General features: G+C 33.5%; 1 protein-coding gene across 9 annotated transcripts in view; it reads left to right on the top strand.

Moving 5' to 3' along the window:
- Positions 1-24,082, top strand: part of BAZ2B (bromodomain adjacent to zinc finger domain 2B) — a 381,771-nt gene that overhangs the window by 162,625 nt on the left and 195,064 nt on the right. For all 9 annotated transcript variants that reach the window (XM_082841899.1, XM_082841898.1, XM_082841900.1 and 6 more), the window contains exon 5: positions 15,281-15,323. The gene's annotated coding sequence lies outside the window, so the exon portion shown is untranslated. The remainder of the gene's footprint in view (positions 1-15,280; positions 15,324-24,082) is intronic.

The raw sequence follows: 24,082 nt of genomic DNA, 5'->3' as shown, positions 1-24,082 counted from the left end.
TGTTATCCATTTATTAGTGATGGAGTTTTGAATAATTTTAAATATTGAATAATTAGGAATAATGCTGCTATGAACACTCATATATAAAATCTACGTACATATAGATTTTTGTATGTACATATGTTTTCAGTTCTCTTGGGTATATACCTGGCAATAGAATTACTGGGTGACATGGTAATTTATGTTTAACTTACGGAGGAACTGCCAAATATTTTCCAAGGTGGCTGCAACATTTTGCAATCCCATTGGCAATATTTAAAGTTTACAGTTTTTTCACATCTTCACCAACACTTGCTATATTTTGTATTTTTCATTTTAGCCATTCTAGTGGGTGTGAAATGGTATCTCATTATGGTTTTGCTTTGCATTTCCCTGATGGCTAATGATATTGAGCATCTTTTCTTGTGCTCATTGGTAATTTTTATATCTTCTTTGAATAAATGTCTATACAAATCCTTTCCCCATTTTTAAATTGTGTCATTTGTTTTTAATTATTGAGTTTTAAGAGTTTTTAATATATATTTTGGATATAATTCCCTCATTAGAGATATGATTTCCAAATATTTTCCCACATTACATTGGTGTCTTTTCACTTTCTTCATAGTGTCCTTTGAAGCACAAAATTTTTCATTTAGATAAAATTCAATTTATCTATCTTTCCTTTGATTACTTGTGCTTTTGACTGATTGCTTTTACTTTTAATGTCAGATATAAGAAATTATTGCCTAATCCAAGGTAGAAAAGATTTACATCTATATTTTCTTTAAAGAATTTTATAATTGTAGCTCTTACATTTGGTTCATTGATCCATTTTGAGTTAATCTTTATGTATGGTGTGACGTAGGGGATTCAACTTTGTTCTTTTGCATTATGGTTATCCAGTTGTCCCAGCACATTTTGTTGAAAAGACATTCTTTCCTCATTGAATTGTTTTGGCACTGATGTCAGATATCGATTGACCATAAAAGTAAAGGTTTATTTCTTGATTTTCAATTCCATTTCATTGATCTAAATATACAGCAGTAAAGCATTAGCACACTGCTTTGATTGGTGTAGATTTGTAGTAAGTTTTGAAAGCAAAAAGTGGAGCCCTCTGACTTTGTTCTTTTTCAAGATCGTTTTAGCAACTCAGGGTCTCTTATTACCAGACTTCTTGCATCAAGTTTTCCTTTCATGTCTTACCTCTGTGTAGTCTTGTTAACATTTCATGGTTTTTTTTAATATGAAATTATTTTCTTGAGGATCACTTAAAATATTCTTTGGGCAAATTCAGTCTACCCCTTATTCCCCTGTCCCATCCTGTACTTTTTTTTTTTTCAATTTTCTATCTTTCCCTTCTTCTCTCCCAATTTCCAGAGTTTTTTCTAACTTTTTTTCTCTTACAATATTTCCTTTTCTCTTCCAGCTAGTTAGTAAGTACCCTTCATATCCTTAGTACTCTGCTAATCTCTGGAAAAGAAAATCTTTTAAACACTATTCTTACATTGCTTATGGTAAATAATATAAGAGACAAGTATATAAATCCATGCTAGATCCTCTTTCATAAAGGAGAATCAGATTTTTGTTTTTGATTTTGATAATATGCTTTGGTTTAAGTTTTGGTGAACTTGAAAGTAATATTCAGTTTAAAGGAGAGTGCTTATGCTAAAATAATTATTAAAGATAAAAGCAAACATTATCTATATACAAAAATTGAATACAAAAGAATAGGAAAAAGGAAAAGCAAACTCTAAAAAGTGACACAAGAATGACTATACATTTTAATAAATAAGTGTGATTTACTTCTTTTGTATTTACTTTTCACTCATTCATTTCTCCAAAAATAAGTATTGAGTATTACTGGGTTTTTTTCCCAAAAACGAGCAATGAATTCTCCAATTCTTCAACACCAACTGGGTCTCCAAGAATTTAATTCAATCCGTACACAAACTATTCAGAGTTAGTACAGATTCCATAGATTGAGGTCTCTGTCCTGCAAGACTGCTCTCATTTCTTTTTTAAAAAATTTAATTTATTTTTTGGATGCATCGTGTCTTAGTTGTGGCACATGGGATCTTCACTGAGGCAGGTGAGATCTTTTGTTGCGGCATGCAGGCTCCTTTCTAGTTGTGGCATGTGAGTTTTCTCTCTCTAGTTGTGACACATGGACTCCAGAGTGCATGGGCTCTGTAGTTTGCAGCATACAGGCTCTCTAGTTGAGGCACCCGGGTTCAGCAGTTGTGGTGGCGCAGGGTTTGCCCTGCGGCATGTGGGATCTTAGTTCCCCAACCAGGGATCAAACCCGCATCCCCTGCATTGGAAGGTGGATTCTTTACCACTGGACCACCAGGGAAGTCCCTGTTTTATATTTTTATTGAAGTTTCTTTTTTGTTTAAGCATATGATAGGAAAAGGAAGAACACAGTGTGCACATTTTGTAGTATGTGGTTATTCTTTGGATTGCTCCAAAAACAGTCATTGTTTCATCTTGAATAGCTCACTTCACAATTGTTTTAGAAACTAAAGGCAGATATTCTCTTTGAAATATTACAACCTTTATGCTTGTTTAATTCACTAGCAGTTTTAAGACCAAGAATCTATTTTTCACTTAAACCATCTTTTTAACTTGTTTTGAGAACAAAGCTGGGTGTTATTAATATGTAATGATTATGTATCACTGATAATATCACAAATATATGTTGGAGATATAAGGCAAGACATATTTGTTATGATGTTATGATGATGTATATTCATTGTTACTTGATAAATGCTGCCTGCACATCACTAGGTAGAGCAGAGAGCATGCCAAGTAATGTGAGGGGTTAGGTCATGGAAACTCTAATATAAGGAAAAAAAGAGTAAGTAGCATAATAAAACTTAGTATGATAGAAGTGAATTAAAATTATGTCTAATAAAACTTAGATATTCAAGTACTTTAGCTTAGTAGCTTTTCATGATCTTGTCCTCTACTCCCAGCAAATTCAATATTATCTTTGTTTCAAATTCCATCTCCTAATAATCACAATCAGGAAACTCAGAAGTGTTCTTTTCACCATCCTTTTTACCATGAATTCCAACTGCTGTTTGAATCTGGTTAACTAGTTTGATGATCAGTAAGGTACTTTTTTTCTAACCTAGAACTTTAAAGAAAAACATTACCTGTTCAAACTAGAGTAATACAGGCACTGGCATATTCTTGGACGTTGTTGAAAAAAATCAAGCCAGCATTGCTGTTAAAGCCCCAAATAAGAGAGCTTTTAATTTTTTTAAAGCTTTTCAGTCTGCATAAGAACTCAATGAGCATGCAAGTATTATGTGCTGTTACTTTTTCAGACAGTAATCCATTTATCTTGTTAAGTTTTTTTTTGAACTCCTGCAAGCTGTTTTACTATCTCCCCTTTTTTCTGATTATTTGACAATTGCCAGTTTTTGTTGAATGTTAAAACAATATGCCTCCTTATGGATATCAACTGTTCATTAACTAGGTGGTATATTTGATGGTGAAGAGGAAGAGAATTCGCAAGCAGTGCAAGGATTTAGTGTTGACATTAATATTATACAATAGATCCTTATGATATCGAGATGTGTATTCTGTCTCAAAGTAGTTTTGATCTGCCATCTTCATTTTCACAAATTATAATCTTTTTTTTTTTTTTTTTTTTTTTTTTGCGGTCCGTGGGGCTCTTACCGCCGTGGCCTCTCCTGCTGCGGAGCACAGGCTCTGGACGCGCAGGCCCAGCGGCCATGGCTCACGGGCCCAGCCGCTCCGCGGCATGTGCGATCTTCCCGGACCAGGGCACGAACCCGTGTCCCCTGCAACGGCAGGCGGACTCTCAACCACTGCGCTACCAGGGAAGCCCCACAAATTATAATCTTTTACGTTTGTCACTCTTAATTTAGAAACTGGTAATAGATGACAATCTTAAAAATTCATTTTGAACACAACAGTGTTCACAGTGTGAACGCCACAACAAAAACGATAACCCAATTAAAGACTGGGCAAAGGATTTGAATATTTCTCTAAAGAAGTTTTAGAAATGGCAATAAGCACATGAAAAGGGACTCAACATCATTAGATATCAGGAAATGCAAATCAAAACCACAATGAGATAATACTTCATATCTACTAAGAAATATAAAAAGACAAAAACTGACAAATAAGTGCTGGTGAGGATGGAGTATATGGCAGTCTCATATACTGTTTGTGGGAATGTAAAATGGTACAGCCGCTTTGGAAAACAGTTTTGCAATTATTCAGTAAGTTAAATATAGAGCTACCATATGACCCAACTTCCATTCTAGGTATATATCTAAGAGAACTGAAAATTTATGTCCACACAAAAACTTGTACATGAATGTTCATAGTGTTATTCATAATAGCCAAAAAGTGGAAACAACCAAAATGTCTATCAGCTGACGACTGGGTAAGTAAAATGTGCATATAATTGGATATTATTCAGCCATAAAAGAGAGTGAAGCACTGATATAAGCTACAATATGGATGAGCTTTGAAAACATGCTAAGTGAAAGAAGCCACGCACAAAAGTTCACGTATTATATGATTCCATTTATATGAGATGTCCAGAATAGGCAAATTCATAGAGACAGAAAGTAGATCAGTGGTTGCCAGGGGCTGGAAGAGAGAGTGAAGGGGAGAATAGGTAATGACTACTTAATTGGTATGGTGTTTCTTTTGGGGTTGATGAAAATGTTCTGGAATTAAATAGTGGTGATGGTTGCACAACATTATGAATATACTAAAACCACGGAAGTGTACACTTTAAAATGGTGAATTTTATTTTATGTGAATTGTATCTCAATCTAAAAAATTCATTGTGATTTCTGAAATTTTAATATTTGGCAGAAGAATCCCTGAAACATGTAGAATACTGCTCTGCATTGCCCATATCTTATCCTTGATTAAACTTATGTGTGACATACTTGAACCATATGCTGTTTTCGCTGCTAAAATGCTCTCTAGTATGATGGCAATGGCCAATCTCTGAGGGAAGTTAAAGAAATAGTTCTTCTAAACTCATTATTTGGGAATTCCCTGGTGATCCAGTGGTTAGGACTCCGTGCTCTCACTGCTGGTGGCCTGGGTTCAATGCCTGGTTGGGGAACTAGGATCCCACAAGCCATGTGGCATGGCCAAAACAAACAAACAAACAAAAAAACACACAAAAAACTCATTATTTTGTTTATTGCTGGAATATTTTTGACCACTCAATACAACGACTTTCCTCAGGTCACAGTAACAAAAAGAGCTGTGCTTTCTTTAAGAAAATTATTTCTTTTCACTTTATGAGTACTGTGAATAATATATATAAGCAAAAGCTGCATATGACAATCATTTCTTCTTTGCATTGGTTATCAGGAAACTCAAAGACATATATTTCATCCTTCAGCAACATAGAGTACAGGGCCTTATGACATGCAGTTTTGAAACTAAGCTCTTGGCCTGATCTTATTTTTTTCACTCTCAGGTTCTTATTTTTATTATGAATATTATGTACCTTATTAGTAGCTTACCTCATCTTAGTTTATTACCTCATATTTTAGAACAAGACAGGGTATAAAAATATACAGAGATAAAGGATGTTATAATTAGAGGGAAAAAAAGCCTGAAATGCAAATGTGTTTGAGAAACTTATCTAGATTAATTTACCCTAATATGTAATTAGTAACTGTCTTTATAACTTTCAAATTCCTTATAACTATCTAAGTTTTAACTTTTTTAAGGAGGCAGGGGAAAATGGTAGGAAGTAATAAGCAAAAAGAATGGAACTTTGGAAATGATAAACATTTGTATAAATGATTGATAAACATTTGTATAAATGATTGATAATTGTATAAAATGATTGATAATATCAATATAATGATTGATAATATGAATTGCTTTCTGTTTTGCATAGGGTGATAAGTTATAGAATAGGATGGTGCTGGAAATCCGAAAGTGGAAATAGGTCAGTCAGTACAGAGGAGGGAAAAGGGAAAATATGGTGGAGATGTTTTCTGAAATTGCTGGCTGTACTTTTTGTCTAACATTGATCCTATTTAAGCCCCACTGTGCATAATCAAATAAGAGCTGTGTATGGCATTATTTTTATACTGTGCAGCTGCATGTGTATAGCTTAGAAGGACATTGCTGTCACATCATAAAATATGTCAACATTGCTTTCATATTTTTAACATGGCAGCCTCTATTACAAAATAATATTGTTTCTAAAGGATTTTTAATTTAATTATATGTGGTACTTTCCCCTATCATTTTTAATATAGTTTCCATAGAATTATTAAATTAGTTCATGTCTTTATTATCTTTGCATTTCTAGCAGCAAGGACAGATTTATACATTTATTAAGTGCTTAGTAATCATTGATTTTGCTTTTGTAATTTTCCCATCAGCATTTTTTCCTTCCCTAAATCCATCTCATCAGCATATAAACATGCTGTAGTATTCCTCCATCTTAATACAAAAACCTTTCAAGGTCCCACATCCCCCTCAAGCTACAGTGCTGTTTCTCTACAGTTTTTTATAGCAAACCCTTTCGAAGAGTTTTCCATATATGCTGCTTCTACATCCTCATTGCACTTTCTCTGCTTTACTTATCCTATTCAGTGCTTTTGTCCACACCACTCTGATGACAACATTCGTGTCCTGGGCACCAGTGAAGTTTATCTAGCTAAATCCAATGGTCATTTCTCAGTCCTTAGGTTAAGTGTTTTCCCAGCAGCATTGTCACAGTCAATCATGTCATGTTTTTTTCTGAAACTTTTCACTTGGGTACTTTGCCAAAACCAAATTCTTGATTTCTTAACACTATCACTATCGCCATCACCAAACTTATTCCTACCCAAGTCTTCTCCATCTCATCCATGTTGTTACTAATAAATGCTTTTAAGTGGCATTTTTTTTCATCAAGTACATAGCAATTAATTGGATCTGAGCCTTACACCTCTCTTTCATCTGTATACCTCAAAAAATTTTATAAGCATAATTAACTAAAACTTCACAACATCCTTGTGAAGTAGATAATTATGGCATGGCAAACTGATGTACTAAGAGATTCCCTAAGGTATCTTATGCATGTATGCCAAAATTTTGAAAGTGGACCAGGGTAATGTAGTCCCTGTTGGAAGCATTAGACCAGATTTCTTTTTTATGATGAAATCATTCTAAGAATTCTCAGGAAAAGTAAAATAGTAGTAATGATTACTTAATATCCCTAAATATTCATAGCAAAGTTCTTTTAATAGAAAAGAGTAAAATGTGTATTATCTGAAATCTAGTATTTATTAGTGATGGCAACTTTGTTATATCTAATGAAATATATTTTTTTTGATTGTATGTTGTTAGATTGCTTAATTGCTTCACCAAATCTTCATAGCCATAATCTGAATTGGATCTTTGAAGGTTTGGAGTGGAATAGTTTCATTTAAGTCTTTTAGCTATGGTACAAGAAAGCTTTATAAAACTACGAGCTTTGTGTTTGTCTTGATTGCTAGCCTGTTCGAGTAAGGTAGTTTTTTACAAGGCAATCTTATCAGTGGCAAATTATTCGTTTGGCGTTTGTTGACAAGACTGAGATGGACTCTAATTTTGATAAAAACTAAAATTTCCCCAAAATTTATATTCAAATTATGTATTTTAGTTTAGTTAATAGTAATTCCTAAAGGCTTTACCTCTCTATTGCTACAATTTGAGTTGAATTCCCTAAAAAACTTAGAGAAATAAAAATACAGCCAAAACAGCATATAATTTTTCTCAAATGAAGCCCTTCATTATATTACTTCATCTAAGTGATTAGTTCATTTTTGGATATTGTGTATATATTAGCCTCAAGAGTGTTTCAACACCTCTTGACAGTGCTACCACTTTCTTCTTCTACTGGATACCCATTTATGGCTCTAAAGCAGAAACCCATGAAGAGGGAGTAAAGATTTTGAGAGGTACTAAATAGTGTTGGAAGAATAGGGTGGTAAACTTTAGAAAAACACACAGCTTTATATATACTTAAATTAAAAAACAATTCACCAAGATTAATAGCCAGTTGTGCTTTGTTTGCGTGGTTTTTATTATCAGCAAAATTATAAAGTTGCCATCTGAGCTCTAGCTAAACTTCATTGTAGTAAAGCTTATGTTAGTTGTCTAAAAATTTTGTATGTTAACCTGTGGGAATTATAACTCTTCTAGAGAAGTTTCAATCACACAGAACTGTAAGGACAAGTGTTGCAAATGAAGGATATGATATATTTTGAGGGAATGACAGCTTTTTGTAGTAAGGATAGTGAAATTATTGATATATTTTGGTAATTTATGGAAATATAATTTTATAAGAAATGTAAAATCACTGATAATACAAGAAGTGCTGTTTTATTTTATATTTATTTTTTATTGAAGTATAGTTGATTTACAATGTTGTGATAGTTTCTGGTGTACAGCAAAGTGTACATATAGATTCTTTTCCATTATAGCTTATTACAAGATACTGAGTATAGTTCCCTATGTTATACAGTAGGACCTTATTTATCTATTTTACATATACTAGTGTGTATCTGTTAATCCCAAGCTCCTAATTTATCCCTCTCCCCTCTTTCTTGTTTGGTAACTGTAAGTTTGTTTTCTATGTCTATGGGTCTATTTCTGTTTTGCAAGTAAGTTCATTTGTATCATTTTTTTAGATTCCACTTATATAGATATATAAGTGATATCATGTTTGTCTGACTTCACTTAGTATGGTAGTCTCTAGGTCCATCCATGTTTCTGCAAATGGCATTATTTCATTCTTTTTTTAAAAAATAAATTTATTTATTTATTTATTTATTTATGGCTGCGTTGGGTCTTTGTTGCTGCGCACAGGCTTTCTCTAGTTGCAGCGAGCAGGGGCAGCTCTTCGTTGCGGTGCGCAGGCTTTTTATTGCAGTGGCTTCTCTTGTGGCAGAGCACGGGCTCTAGGTGTGCAGGTTTCAGTAGTTGTGGCACATAGGCTGAGTAATTGTGGCTCGTAGGCTCTAGAGCACAGGCGCAGTATTTGTTGGGCATGGGCTTAGTTGCTCCGCGGCACGTGGGATCTTCCTGGACCAGGGCTCGAGCCCGTGTCCCCTGCATTGGCAGGCAGATTCTTAACCACTGTGCCACCAGGGAAGTCCCTATTTTATTTCTTTTTATGGGTGAGTAATATTCCGTTGTATATATGTACCACATGTTCTTTATCCATTCATCTATAGATGGACATTTAGGTTGCTTCCATGTCTTGGCTATTGTAAATAGTGCTGCTATGGGCATTGGGGTGCATGTATCTTTTCAAATTAGAGTTTTCTCCAAGAAGTGCTTTTTTAAATGCTATCTGTTTATATTTGGTTTTACCAGAAGTAGTATTTAGTAGTTTAGTATGAAGTAGTTTAGCTGAAGAGAGTAGTAGTTTGGAAAGAGTGGCAAAAAGTTAGAATCGTGGTAAATCACCTCTTTAAGAACTTAAAGAGATGTACAACTTTTTTGTTTCTGCTTTTGGTTTTCTTTAATACTTAAAGCAGTTCTCTTAAGGGGAAGCTCACTTTGTTTTAGGTTGTGATATGACAAAGTTTGGTGTTTTAAAATGAGAAACTATCATTTGTTTTATTTCCAGACTTCTCTTGGGAGGCTATAATCACTTTTTAACTTCCTGCGTATCTCTAGTGTAGATAGTGGGCTCTGGTTATTTTCTAACAGCAGGTGTTGAATTACAGTCGTCCCTTGGTATCTGGTAGGGATTGGATTAATTTGCATGGATTAATGTGCAGTGGCAGGAATCATTGGAACTCTGGCCTTCACAGCTTCTCTGAACATTAAGGGAAGATGCACATCTAATATTCTACTGAATACCCTGCTTAGACCTACAGGTGAAACTGAGGACAGAAAGCATTCAGTGAGTATTATGCACCAAAATACTGCTTGGAATTGGAACTATCCATTCAAGCTGCCTGTTTTCTTTCCTTCGATGTCTTCCCCCCATGAAATCAGAAAAACAACTTTAGCCAGACACCAACATAGTCAACTGTTTGTATGGGTCAGGAAATGATTTCTATCACTTTAGAGCTTTGTTGCTTGTAGATAAAGTATCTAAATTGATTGGTGCTTTTATAATTTGACAAAACTGCTTAACAAAACTTATATTAATGTTATATAAAGTCTTCTATTTATATGCCTACTCTAGACTAGACGGCAGGCTTCTTTCATACATACCGTATTACGTGCTTAGTTAAATAAAACTCTTGTCTTGTTGTTAAAGCTTGCTCATGTTTTTTTCTTAAACCATAATAAGAAAGGGAAAATAATTGTTGGAAAAAGAGGTTCCCAAGGATCAGAACTATTAAAATTGTTAATAAAATAAATTTCTTTTTTTTCTAAGTTCTGTTGAGGTTTTAGTCATAACAGTGCATGAATAAATGAAGTAAACCACTTCTACCCAGCTGATTTAGATTTAAATTTAAAGAGATTTAAAACTCAGTTCTCCAAAATCTAAGACTACTTCCTCTTATAAGCACTATGGTACATTAAGAATTCTTCAATAAAGTAAACCTTCTTTTCCACCCAACATAAACTTGAAAGTTATTTGAAGATAAAATAATTTCCCTCCAAATTTGGAGCACTGTTCCTGAATGGAACATATTCTGCCCAACACAGTTGACAGTTTTTTCCCTATGTCTAAAAAAAATAGAGAAAATAAATTTTCAAATATTTTAGGAGGATCATTTACACTTTGATCTTAGTATAGTTTCAGAAATGCCTAGTTGCGCTAATACGGTAGTCACTAGCCACATGTGGATACTTAAATTTAAATTAGTTAATATCTAAAAGTCAGTTCCTTAATCACACTAACCATATTACAAGTACTCAATAGCCACATTTGGCTATGGGCTGGGTATCGGACAGTGCAGATAGTGAACTTTTCCATTATTGCATTAAGTTCCATTGCATGGCTCTGTATAGAATAGAGTTGTCCCTTGATATCAGTGGGGGATTGATTCTAGGACCTGCCACAGGTACCAAAATCAGTAGATGCACAAGTCTCTTATATAAAGCAGCATAGAACAGTCAGGCTTCCCTTATCTGTGGGACCCACATCCCATGAATATTGATATGTATTCCATTAGTGGTAGATCACATTTTTACCAGTTTCTCCGGTTTTATAAATTCCTATTATTTACAAATATCCTTCCCCCCTAAAGTATTGCTTATTGAAGCATGTGATTTTTTTCCTACCAAGTAATTTCCCCAAGTAATAAAAATAATAATAATAATAGACAGGATTTGAAATAGCTAGATGATGGTAGAAGCATGTTTAGATTTTTATAAAGTTTGTTATTAACCTTAAAAACGTATGCCAAATTGTGCATACTTGTGATTCTCTAAAAAGTGAATGATAAAGACAGAATTTCCATGTCTACAATCCAAGATTGCAACACTGAAATAGCCTACCAGTAGCATATGGTTTATGAGATTACTTTTCATATGTAAATTTTAGAGAGAATTTTTATTATATAACCACACCTTGAAATGAGCATAGAACACAGAGAAAACATTAAACTGGTATATGAATTAATGATTAAATATTTTAGTGACTATTACTTTAAATGAATTTTAGGGTTAATTAGCATATATTTTCATGTTCAGATTGAATAGAGTGAGAAAAAGCCAGTAAATTTTTTATTCATTTATTCCTTTGAACCTTTTCAATAAGCTTGGTAGGGATAAATATCCTTATGTTGTATATATTGAAACTTATGTAAGGTTGTCAAGTGAAGGTGAAGTCTTGAGTATGCTAAAATTGATTAGATAAGGAAAGACTTTTTCCATTTGGGGGCAGAGGAAGAAGAAAAATAGAGATAGTTACATGCTAATTACTGGAAACATAGTAAATATAGTTGGTAAACTGGTAAATATAGTTGAGATTTTCTCTGTGCATATTTACTAAGATGGTGTCTGGTGGGGGAAAAGTATATAACCAATACATTAGTTGAATTATGTTTTCATAAAATGTAATATTATTTTTTATATGTCTAATTTGAATATATTTCCTAGTTTCAAGATGATTTTAAAGAATTACCTTTTCATTGTAAAAGCCACCCAGGATTTTTATGAGAAGCCCTAAGATTTGTCTGACTTTAACCTCTAGTGTCGTCTTAATTTCATGTATTTTTTTTCCTCATGCATGTGCAAATATCCAGTAAGTTATGTGTAAAAATTGCTACTACCATGATGAAGGAATGCCTTTTTTAAAAAAAAAAAATTATTTATTTATTTATTTATTTTGGCTGTGTTGGGTCTTCGTTGCTGCGCGCGTGCCTTCTCTAGTTGCAGCGAGCGGGGGGCTACTCTTCCTTGCAGTGTGTGGGCTTCTCACTGTGGTGGCCTCTCTCATTGTGGAGCACAGGCTCTAGGCACACGGGCCTCAGTAGTTGCGGCATGCAGGCTCAGTAATTGTGGCTCACAGGCTCTAGAGCACAGGCTCAGTAATTGTGGCTCACGGGCCTAGTTGCTCCGCAGCATGTGGGATCTTCCCGGACCAGGGATCGAACCCATGTCCCCTGCATTGGCAGACGGATTCTCAACCACTGCGCCACCAGGGAAGCCCAGGAATGCCTTTACAAGGTTTTTATACTCTAAGGATTAGGGCTTTAAATCAAGTATGCATTTTAAATTATAGATTTAGTCTTAATTATCTTGTTTTTGTCCAAGAAAATAAAAAATAAAATGGAACATTTATCTTTTTATTCAGTTACTTATTTTATTTGAATGTAACTATTTAAAAATATTTAATAGCTTTTTTAATTACAGAGTTTTATAGAAAGTATATTTGGTTCTTTCACAAGCCTTTTTATTGACTCTTTACCATCACAAGCCTGTTTTTTTTTGCATTGATTGAAGTTGAAAGCATAATGCTAGGAAGGAGTTCACTGAAGGCAGGTCTTTGGATACAGAGATTAATGCATTCCATCTATGTAGGCTTTTTCTGATCTGATCTGATACGGTGGGAACAGATAATTTGGAGAGAATAAGTTTCTGGTCTTATATTCTTTTATACCTCCATGCATCATTTAAAGCTAACATGTTCTCCTCCTTAGAAATCTTTCCTCTTTCGCCTTCAGTGTATTTTCCATTTCTCTATTTCTTGGACTTAGAACATAACAGAACACCGTACAGTGTCACCTCTCTTGCTTCCCATGAGCCTTATTTATAGGTATCCCCCAAATTCTGTTGGATAGTCTTGTCTTTTCTTTATATTCATTCCCTTGGTAAACTCTCTTGGCTTGAATTGTACTTTTTATATGACTGATTTTTAAACCTTGGACTATTCTAAATCGCAATATCTACCCGTTGTTGAGAAGCGTCTCCATTTGAATAGCCTGTGGTAACACTGGACTGACTTACTGTCCAAAATAAAAGTCACTCCACCCTACCACTACAGGTTTCTTTCATTGTGTCCCTGGTAATCTTTCTCTGCTGTCCTCGTTCCGGTGCTTAATTTAGCATGAAGTCCTCTTGTTTCTCCATGTAAGATGTATCTTGGGTTTCCCATTCTCTCTGTACTCATCTGCACTATCCGGACCCTCACTGTATCACATCTGTTAACTCACTACAACCACTTTCACACCAACCCCGCTTTGCCTTTTTTTTTTTTCTTGAGCTTCCCAAAATCTCCCTGCAGTGACTTTTTAAAATGTATACAAAGTTGTTAATGCATATTTTCCTTAAATAGAAATTGTAAACATTTTTATTTATATATCCCTCTGGGCATAGTGCTGGATGCAGTAGGGAATCAGTAAGTAATTGTTCACTCATTCATTCAGCAGCTCTTTCTTGAGTAGTTGTTGGGTTCCAGCTGTTATACTAGTGCTCCAGTGATCTCTCATGCAGCTTACAGCTGAAACCAGTCTCTGGTGAGAAGAGAAGTCTTCTCTGAGGAGGTGGCATTTGTTATCAGACCTGAATGAAATGAGAAAGCCAGTCCTGCAAAGATATGGGGAACAGTTCCTGCAGGCTGAGAGATCAGCAAATGTCAAGGCCCTGAAGAGGGACAAGTTTGGTATGTTTGGGGAGTATCAAAAAGGTCACTGTGACTGGAACATAGTAGAGAGAGAGTGACAGGAGATGTAGTCAGGAGACCAGGTGACAGAGGGACTAATAGGCCATGGTAGGTATTATGGATTTTATCTTACGTGATGGAAAAGCCTTTGGACAGTTTTGAGTAAGGGAGTGTTGTGAGCTAATATATTTGTTGCTAAGTTAAGAATAGAAGTAGGGAGACTATAATAGTAATATTGGAGAGCAATATCTTGAACTAGTGAGGTAAAAAGCAGTAATAAGTGTTTTGAATTAAGGATAGAATGAGGAAGAATGGTTGGCAGGATAGATTGGATGGGAGGTGTGAGATAAAAAAGGAACCAAGGAAAACTCAGTTCTGTGTGCTTGGACAAGTCATGTATCCTCTCCAATATCTATTTTCCTGAGTATATAATGAGAAATACCTCTTTCCCACTTCTTGAAGGAATTGTTATGAGGATCTGATGAAATAACACATGAAAGCTAATTATGAATCTTAAAACACCATTAACATTGTATTAATTTTTAACACTAAACATTTTAAAGTTCACCTTAAATTAAATCATACCTTGTTAATTAAGAAATTTCTAAAAGCTTAGATTTGACAGGAATAAGAACTCTAACCCATATACAGCTTAGGAAATAGTTTAACTTATAACTTTCCCTGGGTTTATAGTATATAGTTCCTTTCCAATTATATTTTCAATCTTTAATAGTTTTGACACTGTTCATAAGGATTAGCATGAAGCAATTTCTCCTATTAATTGATAATAAGTAGATCATGTTCTGGCCATAGACTACACTGCTAATCTAATCATAGAGAAAAAGGTAAACAATACCTGGCTGTCTTTTGTTCTGTAGTATATTTAAGACACTGTGATTCTCCTCTCTGTAAATATTTGAAAACAAATAAAACTAACCCAAATGACCTATAGTTTATTTACTAATATGTTATATTACGTTAACCCTGGGGTGTTGTTGATTATAACAAAACATAATTTACCATACTATAATAAATAATGACTTATAAATAAACCCCAGGTGTTTTATGCTTATTTGTGTCATGCCAATTGTACTTTTCCTGACAATTTTAGATTAATTTAAATATGACTTATGGCATCAAGAAAGACAGATATTCTAAACAAACTTTTTAGTTTCTGAAATCACTTACTCAAGTATGATTCAGCTGAATGCTATTTCTGTTTTTTTATTGCAGATTTCTCAACAGTTATGTCACAAGATTGACCACATTGATCACAGTAAGACTAAAATGATAATTAAGCTTTTAAGAATGTTTTGTTTTCTCTGAGAATGAGAATTAAGTTAGAAAATATTTATGATTTTAGATTGTTGTTCTTTCTTTCAAGAGCCAAATGAATGTTTACATTTAATGATTCACATCTCACACTCTACTTATTTAAATACTTCTTTAAATGATTTTAAAACATTTTAAATGAAAAATACACTTAATTTATAACTGAAATTATATGCCTAATTATACTAACATATTTCAGTGTGAATCATAATCTGAACATCATCTTTTTTAGTTTTTGTTTTTATTAAAATATGGCATGAAACATTTAAGGTGACTTCACATTAGGAAAAAAAATTACAAAAATAAAATTACTGGGGACTAATCACATATTAAGGAAAGACTGTGAAAACAGCATTGAAAGGATTCTTAGACTTCTTGATTAAATTTTTCATTGATATTTAAATGATTTATAAACAGTCTTCCAAATATGGAGAGTTGTTGAAAAAGGATAGTTCTCTTAAGAAACTGAACTTTTCTGCTTTAATTTTATTTAAAGTGTTAATTTCTACTGTGTATAAGGAAATATGTTACTTAAAGAAAAACTTTTATCCAAGGCCTTGATCTACATTATTAGAAAATTCTAACTATTAAAATCTGAATTGCAGTAATGAAATTTTACAGCATTTTTGAAAACTCCTTTTAAGTAACAGAGGAAAAAAATTGAGTAAATTATTTACTCAGTTAATCTGCTTCTTAAATCCCGTTTTAATTGTTCATTAGAAGCAGTAATTATCAGAAATGTTATTCCGTGTATATAAAACCTTAATGTTTTAATATTTTTTTGGAAAACTGGTACATTTGTTAAATTTAACATTTTTCAGAGAGGCCAGAGACAACTTTTATTCTATTCTATTTTTAAAGGCTTTATCATCATCGAGTCTACAGATGTATATGGCATGTTCATTTTCCTAAGGGAGCATTTTAGCTATCTCTGATTTGTTGCTCTTTGCTTGTTTGTTTTTTCTTAATCAGAACTTTATTGCCCTAACTGAATGGTTTACAACAAAATATTAACATATTTCTGTAGTAACCTTCTGTGTTGCATCTAATGTTTTATAATCAAGGAAGTTAAAATTAGCATTGGATGAAAAAGGTGGGTTTTTTTAATTAAAAAATGCTAACTCTCAGTACATTTTTAGGGTAATATTAAGGGAACACTTAACTGCAACTGTTCTGAATTCAAGAAATTTCAGGAAGAGAGGTGGTGTTCAATATTATCAGATGTTAAATAAGTTAAAAATTAAGAAGTATTCATTTGAGAGTTTCATAAGTGACTGATAGTAGAAACCCTGTGTAATAATGTACGGGTTGTGAGGCTTTCTCTAGCTCCTTGTGTCAAGAAGAGGGTAGATTTCATCACTGATTCAGGCTGAGGGTATTGAGAGAGTAGTTCAAGTGTTGACCATGGGACTGGAATAAAATGAGGCCAGGGAAGGGCTGATATATTCAGAGAAAATGGAGAAAGGACTGGTCAGAGGTAGATAAGCTGGTGAAATGAGATGATAAAGAACTAAAAGAGTAGAATGCTGTGGTTAGGAAGGGGCTATTATAGATTGTTTCAGAGCTGGAGCTGGAGTATTCGTATATAATATATACCTTGTATATTTTTTTCTTCAGAACTCAGGAGAATTTCTGTTTTTATTCCTTATGTTACATTTCTCTGAAGTGTCAAGATCTTCTAAATGATCTCTTTTCCTCCTGGCCATCATCAATTCTATTGAAGCCTATATGTGATCCTCAGTTGAACTTTATTAAAGCGTTGCTCTAATTCTTTTATGTCTCTACCTGAAGATGTATAGTGACTTTCCATTTCTTATAAGTTCAAATTAAGGCTTTCTAACTTGGTATTCAAGACCCCTCCTCAGTTTGGCTCTAACATATTTCCCAGACAAATATCCTATTATTCAAGAAGAAGAACCCTACATTCTATACAATGTGAACTACATACTCCACCTTGAGTATACATTTTGTCTCCATACTTACATTCATGTCATTCCCTTTTCCTAGAATATTCTTTTTTCTTTTCAGTCTTTTGTTTCTCCTGATGAAATCAAACCTCCCTTCTAATGCCCTGTATACCTGTAATCATCTCTTTGAGGCCTTCCCTAATCATCCTAATTGAAAGTGATTCTCCCTCCTTAGTAGTTTGGTGATGCTTAATTTTTATTATTCTTATGTAACTGATAACATATATTCCCTTGTATTCTGCATACTTTAATATGTATTTTCCAATTGAGAAAATGAGTATTTAGCAAATGTTGCTAGTAATCATAAATACCCCAGAAAGAACTAAATTAATTAGTATCTTTAGTTTTCTTATATTAAAATTGAAACAAGGATATTAATACATGCATATCCAAAATTGAACCATAGGAAGCAGGGTAGTTAGGAAAGGGCATAGGTTTTAGAACCAGAGCGAGTTCAAGTACTGATGCCACTGTATACTGTGTATATGACCTTTAGCAAGTCAGCCTCTTTGTGCCTCAGTATCTGCAGAAAATGATTTATGCATATATTTAAAAGGATTTTTATAAGTATTAGTTACCTTTCTTCCCTCTTACTTGTTTAATGTTATAGTTTACTCCTTTATTGATATGAGAGGGGTAGGACATCAACTATAAAGATCAGGGATATATCCAAATTTACCTTACTTACACATTGTGATCCTTTCATCTGTACGTTTTAATGTATGGATTTTTAGTTTCTACATTACATATAGTAATGATAACTTTGTTGACTTACATAAGTTCCAGCAAGGAGGCTGATTAGATCTGTTGATACAATGTGCTTTTTTCAGGGTGGGGAGAGTCAGATCTCACTAGAATACAAATATCTTAAAAGGCCAGAATGAACTTTAGAAAAGTTTAGGTTGTGCTACATTCCCCTTATATAACAGATGAGAAAACCAACATCCAGAGAATATGAAGGGAAGTAACATGCATAATGGTTAAGAAGAGGAACTGGGTCAGAAAAACCTTTAAGTTTGTGCTGTAATATTTATATAGCTGTTTTGATCTTGAGTCAGTTACATAGTCTAAGATCCAGTTTTTTTCTCTCTAAAGCAGAGTAGTGTTTATACTTCAGGAGTGTTGTGAATATTAAATTAGAAAATGCTTATAATAAAAGCGCAGCACAGAGGCTGACATGGTAAATTCTTTTGACCCCTTGTCATAGTCATCATCATCTATCCGTAAAGTTACTTGCCCAAAGTCACATAGTGTGAGATCTTGATCCAAACCTGGTTTTGCTTTATTCTATTATAATTTTTACTTCTGTTTTATGATCACCTCTTAATTGATTAAAAATCTCTGAATGGCATTTGTAGGAAGTATAATAAAATAACTCATAGACTTTTTTCTTCTCACATCTCCCCCAATCCTCTATCTTCTCTGAGAGTATTCGTGCAATTTTGCTTACGTGCAGTTTTGTTTATATGTAATTTTATTAATACAGTGGCTATATTTTATTTTAAATATTCTTATTTAACATTTTGCTTCATATTTAGTAACTTGTTACAAAGCAACTTTTAAAATAAAGCGGCTTTTCCTGTTTTTATTAAAATTTCTTTTTTTCCTTTGGTAATTTTATTGTGAATATTATTTAAATTTCATAGAGATTTATCTCTACCATTAGAAATATTTAACTTAAAAATTCAAATTTAGAAGAAATTACTATATAATTTTACAGTGTACACACTATTAGAAATATTGGTGTTAGATAGTAAATTTTAAATGTCAGTTAGGTACCTACCACAGATAAGATATAAACAAGCATGGCAATGACTGATTCTTGTACCCTAATATCAGTTTTCTCCGTCTACTAGTTTTGTTCCCAGCCTATGACTACCTGGAATAAAAGTATCACTTTCAGTCTCTCTTACAGCTAAATGTGCTCATGTGACTAAGTTTTGGCTAGAGATACATAAGCAGTAGTACTGTGTGCACCTTGCAGAAAGTATTGTTAAAGGAAGGCGGGCACACCCTATTTTTCCCCCTTCCTCCATGCTTGCTGAGATGTGGGCATGATAACTGGACAATGAGTGGAAACCACAAGCTAAGAATGGGCAAAGCAATAAGATGGAAAGTCTCTGATAACTTCAGGATGTCACCCTGCCCGCAGTGACCTATGACTTGAGTGAGATAAACTTCTATCTTGTAAGACACTTGAGTTTTGGCTTTCTGTCACTCATAACCAAAATTAATCCTGATTACATCAAGATAATTTTACAAAGTTTATGCCATTATTTAAATGTCTTTGATTTGTTTACATTTCATTTATTTTTCTTGGACTCTTGTCACTTTTTTGATAGCTTCAATTTTAGGAGGAGAATACAAAAGGGAATGATTCACTCACTCTTCTAGGAGAGGAGACTAGGGAAATCTCTAAAGAGAAGGGAGACATTTAGGCTAGATTTCTGAGATATGAGTTAGAAGAGAATCCAGAAAGAAAATAGGCATATAGATTGGAAACAACATATGTTCAGGGACATGCAACTATTTTAGTTAAATATTGTTGAAATGTAAAATTTGAGGAAGTAAATGAGCCTAAAGGTCAGATCTTATAGGAATTTACAAACCAAGAAGTTTGGTAAGTGCTAAGTACCTAGCGAAGTTTCTTTTAATGTTAATAATTTTAATATTACTTATGGTTTTACCATTAAATATTTTTAAAAGAAATACATTTTTATACAAGCTTTTAGGAAGGAAGAACAAAACTATTATTTATTTATTCACGGATTAAGATACTAGGTGATTTCTATTTGAGCCTTTAACAATTTTAGAAGACATATTATTACATTTTACAGATGGCTAAACTGAGACTCAGAAGAGTCAAGTGTCTTTCCCAGTGTGGTAGTTAAGTCATTATTTGGAAAGTACAAAAATCAACCATTTAAGAACAAGTCTGCTATGTGTTGTCTGACCTTTATTTTTCTACTTTTCTAATACCAAAAAGAGCGTTATAGTCAAATTTAAAATATCTTTGGTAAAATATAGTAACAGTGATCAAACCAGAAGTAAAGTCTATATAAGAATTTCCATATTTTATGCCAATGAATACATCTAAAATATTAAATTAAAAAATCTAATATCTTAAAGTTATAAACTAGTAAACATTTTGTTTTCTAGAGTCTGAATTGTGAAGAGTATCTTCAAAGTTAGTGTATAGTAGCCATTTAAATTACTTCATACAAATCAAATTTCCATTGCTATTCCTAAGTGTATATTTGGATAAAAGAAACCTCCATCTCCTATTGCACCTCACCAAAAAGTTGCACTGTTTTAACATTAATGCAGCTAAAAGCATGCATGGTGTTCTTAGTATGAGTACCTATAGATAGAAATGACACCCTGCTGCAGAGACCCAACTGAACTTCTCTGAACAAGTAAAAGTATATAATGTTACACACTCGTTTGGTTTAAAGATTACTTCTTATCTGAAAACTCTAAATGAGCTACTATTTAATAAATCTGCCTAAAAATAGAAAATACAGTAACCTTAATATATCTTAGAGATAATTGTAGAGGCATGAGAGAATATAAAAGAAAAACTAATTTTCTAATTTGGTTTGGTGTTTTTTAATTGTAATCAGCAAAGAATCTAGCACCTAGACCACTAGGTCAGTGTTTTATGAATTAAAGTGACTTGAAAGTTAATCTGGTTAATACATTATTCTTTTCCCCTCACACTTTCTAGAACACCAATGCATACATCTGCTGTGAGATGTACATTCATTGAAATGTTAGTCAAGGAGTAGATAAACTACAAGTACAGTCTACAGAAACTGTTTTTAGGGATGAGAAGAGGGTGTTATAGACTGAGTTATGGGGTTATGATATTTGACTCTTCATTCCTTTTCTATAAATAGACAAATGAAAAACTAGAGGAGAAAATATTTTGATATAAATGGAAAAATTCTTATTGTATTGCATCAAAAGGGTACCTAAAATTAGCATGTCATAGATGTTTAAAAAAATCTGACTAATACAAATATTCCTGATGCTCTCCTTATGTGAGTATATTTAAAAAACATTTAAAAAACATTGCATCAATAGGTACATTTCCATCATAATATAAGATAGTATGTGTAATCTTTTCCATGTTCAAAGTATGCCACTTATTTTTGTAATACTTGCAATTTTATTATCTGATTTTCTTTCTTAGGAAAACGTCCTCAACTTTTGTTCATAAAATTCATAATTATTGTCTCTTTATTGCCTTTACCAATGAAAATTCCTGTGTCTTTTTTTACTCTAGTTTGTTTCATATTTTCAGTGTTGATCATACACACTTGGCACTAAACTTAAATATCATAGCTCCCCTCAAATGTTGCCTCTTCCATGAAACCTCTGCAGTTGGAATTACTCTCCCCATCATTTCTGCCTGTCTAGTATTTGTTATTTCTATCACAGTATTGTTCTTCAACACTGGAGTTCCTTGGACCTCCTGAGTATGTAGATATATTCTCTGTGGGGGAGAGAGAGAGTTTGCTATAAGAATTTACAAAGTTCAACATTAATGTGAAAGAAATATTCTTGGATCATCCGGGATGCTTACCTTATAAACAGTCACTGCCATCGACTTTCAGGGCAATGATTGTATTTAATTATGTCAGTTTAATAAGAAAAGAACAAAAATAGATTTGATATGTACAAATGGTTCATTTGTACCAACTGAAGGCCAGTTGACATCAGAGTGAACTAAATTATAGCTTTGTAGTAATTTGAGTAGAAAGAAATGGTGGAATATTAAATTGTTCAGCGAATGCTAGACCATAAGATACACATGCCAAACTCAAAGGTAACTGGAAACTAATGGGGAAATAGCAGTCAATACCATATTCATGTTGAGTACAATGATTTTATTTTAGCAAAAACATCATATTGATAACAATTAGAAATCCATTAGTTTTGTAGCTTTTATGTGCACACTTTGTAAATTTGTTTCGATACTATTTTTGAATAAGATCTGGAAGCAAGAAGAAGAGTTTATCCTTATCCATAGTTTTACTTTTCTAGGTATTTCAGTAACATAATAATTTAATTAGTGTGTCAACACGTGTCCACAATACATTTTTTTCTCCCTTTATGAGGATTTATACATAACCTAAGTTTCAGAAACATTCTTATAGAGCCTTTATCTGCCATATGAGGTGATTTGTGTGTTTGGCTGTTTCAACCATTAGACGGTAAAGTCCTTACAGTCTAGTGAAGCCATAGATTATGTTTTATTAATTCTTGCAGTCCCCTTAGAGTCTATCACAATGCCTTATCCCCAGTAGTGGCACAGCAGATATTTATGCAAAAAACTGGCCTATGCAAGTGTGCCTCTTAGTGTTGATAATCTGTTCAATTGAACTAGAATGGATAAATATATAGAAAACAATATAGGCAATATATACATTTTAACAATTTGAAATTCATGTAAGTTAACAAATTCCTATTTTTTTTAAAGGAAACACACTCTCCTTATGACTTTTGAGTGGTTTGTTCCTTTTTTAAAATTAATTAATTAATTTATTTATTTATGGCTGTGTTGGGTCTTCGTTTCTGTGCGAGGGCTTTCTCTAGTTGCAGCAAGTGGGGGTCACTCTTCATCGCGGTGCGCGGGCCTCTCACTATCGCGGCCTCTCTTGTTGCGGAGCACAGGCTCCAGACACGCAGGCTCAGCAATTGTGGCTCACGGGCCTAGTTGCTCCGCAGCATGTGGGATCTTCCCAGACCAGGGCTCGAACCCGTGTCCCCTGCATTGGCAGGCAGATTCTCAACCACTGTGCCACCAGGGAAGCCCACAAATTCCTATTTTTAAATTACATGTCCTGTAGGATTTTGGTCACTTACAGTGTTGTATGAATTACTTTAATTAGATAATCAAAGGACCTGTAGGGTGCCAGTGGGAGAATGAAGGTTTCATGGCAGGCTAGAACTGAATGTGGAGATGTAACAAGAGTGCTTCAGTGCTTTAGAACAAACATATATTTGATCTGTTCTTATGATTTATTTCACCTTTCAATTCCTGTCCTTTAAGGGAGAATTAATAATGAAGGCTAATTATGTGCCAGAGAGTTTCCAAGTATCATTTTATCTTAGACTTATTGATGTTAAGTAACTGCTCCAAGTTGACATAATTAGTTATGGTCGTAACTGGGTTTCAGGTTCGTATTTCTCTAACTAAAGACAATAATGTTTCTACTATAATTTATTCAAAGAATATAAAACTAATTTGTGTTCAAGAGACCTGAGTATATATACTTAGAAATAAAGTACATAATGCTCAATAAATATTTGTTAGCTGATTGAATGACAGAAGCAGAATTATGGGAGAAAGAATTCTAGAATCAGCCGGTATGTGCCCTGAGGTGATTTTCTAAGACACATTCTTCAAACAACTCATATACTGCCTTTCTCTCTCTTATTTAATTATCTTTAGTTTTGTATACCTTAGTTATAGTATTGATACTCAGTAAGGAAAGAGACATGATGTATGCTGTAAATGGAAAGTTGCTTGTTCTCAAATATTCTAATAAAATATTCCCTAGGTAGGGATTGTGAGTCTTTCATTCGGTCAATCAATATATTATGTGCTTCACATTCAGTCAGTCACTCATTCATTTGTTCATTCATTCAACAAACATTTATGGAGCACAGACATATTCTACCATCTACCAGTTGGGGATGCTATGGTCAATAAGACAAAGTTCCTTCT

Source organism: Leucopleurus acutus (genome assembly GCF_964270905.1).
Source record: "Leucopleurus acutus genome assembly, chromosome: 6".
In the NCBI taxonomy this organism is placed as follows: Eukaryota; Metazoa; Chordata; class Mammalia; order Artiodactyla; family Delphinidae; genus Leucopleurus; species Leucopleurus acutus.
This window is presented reverse-complemented; position numbering and strand designations above follow the sequence as displayed.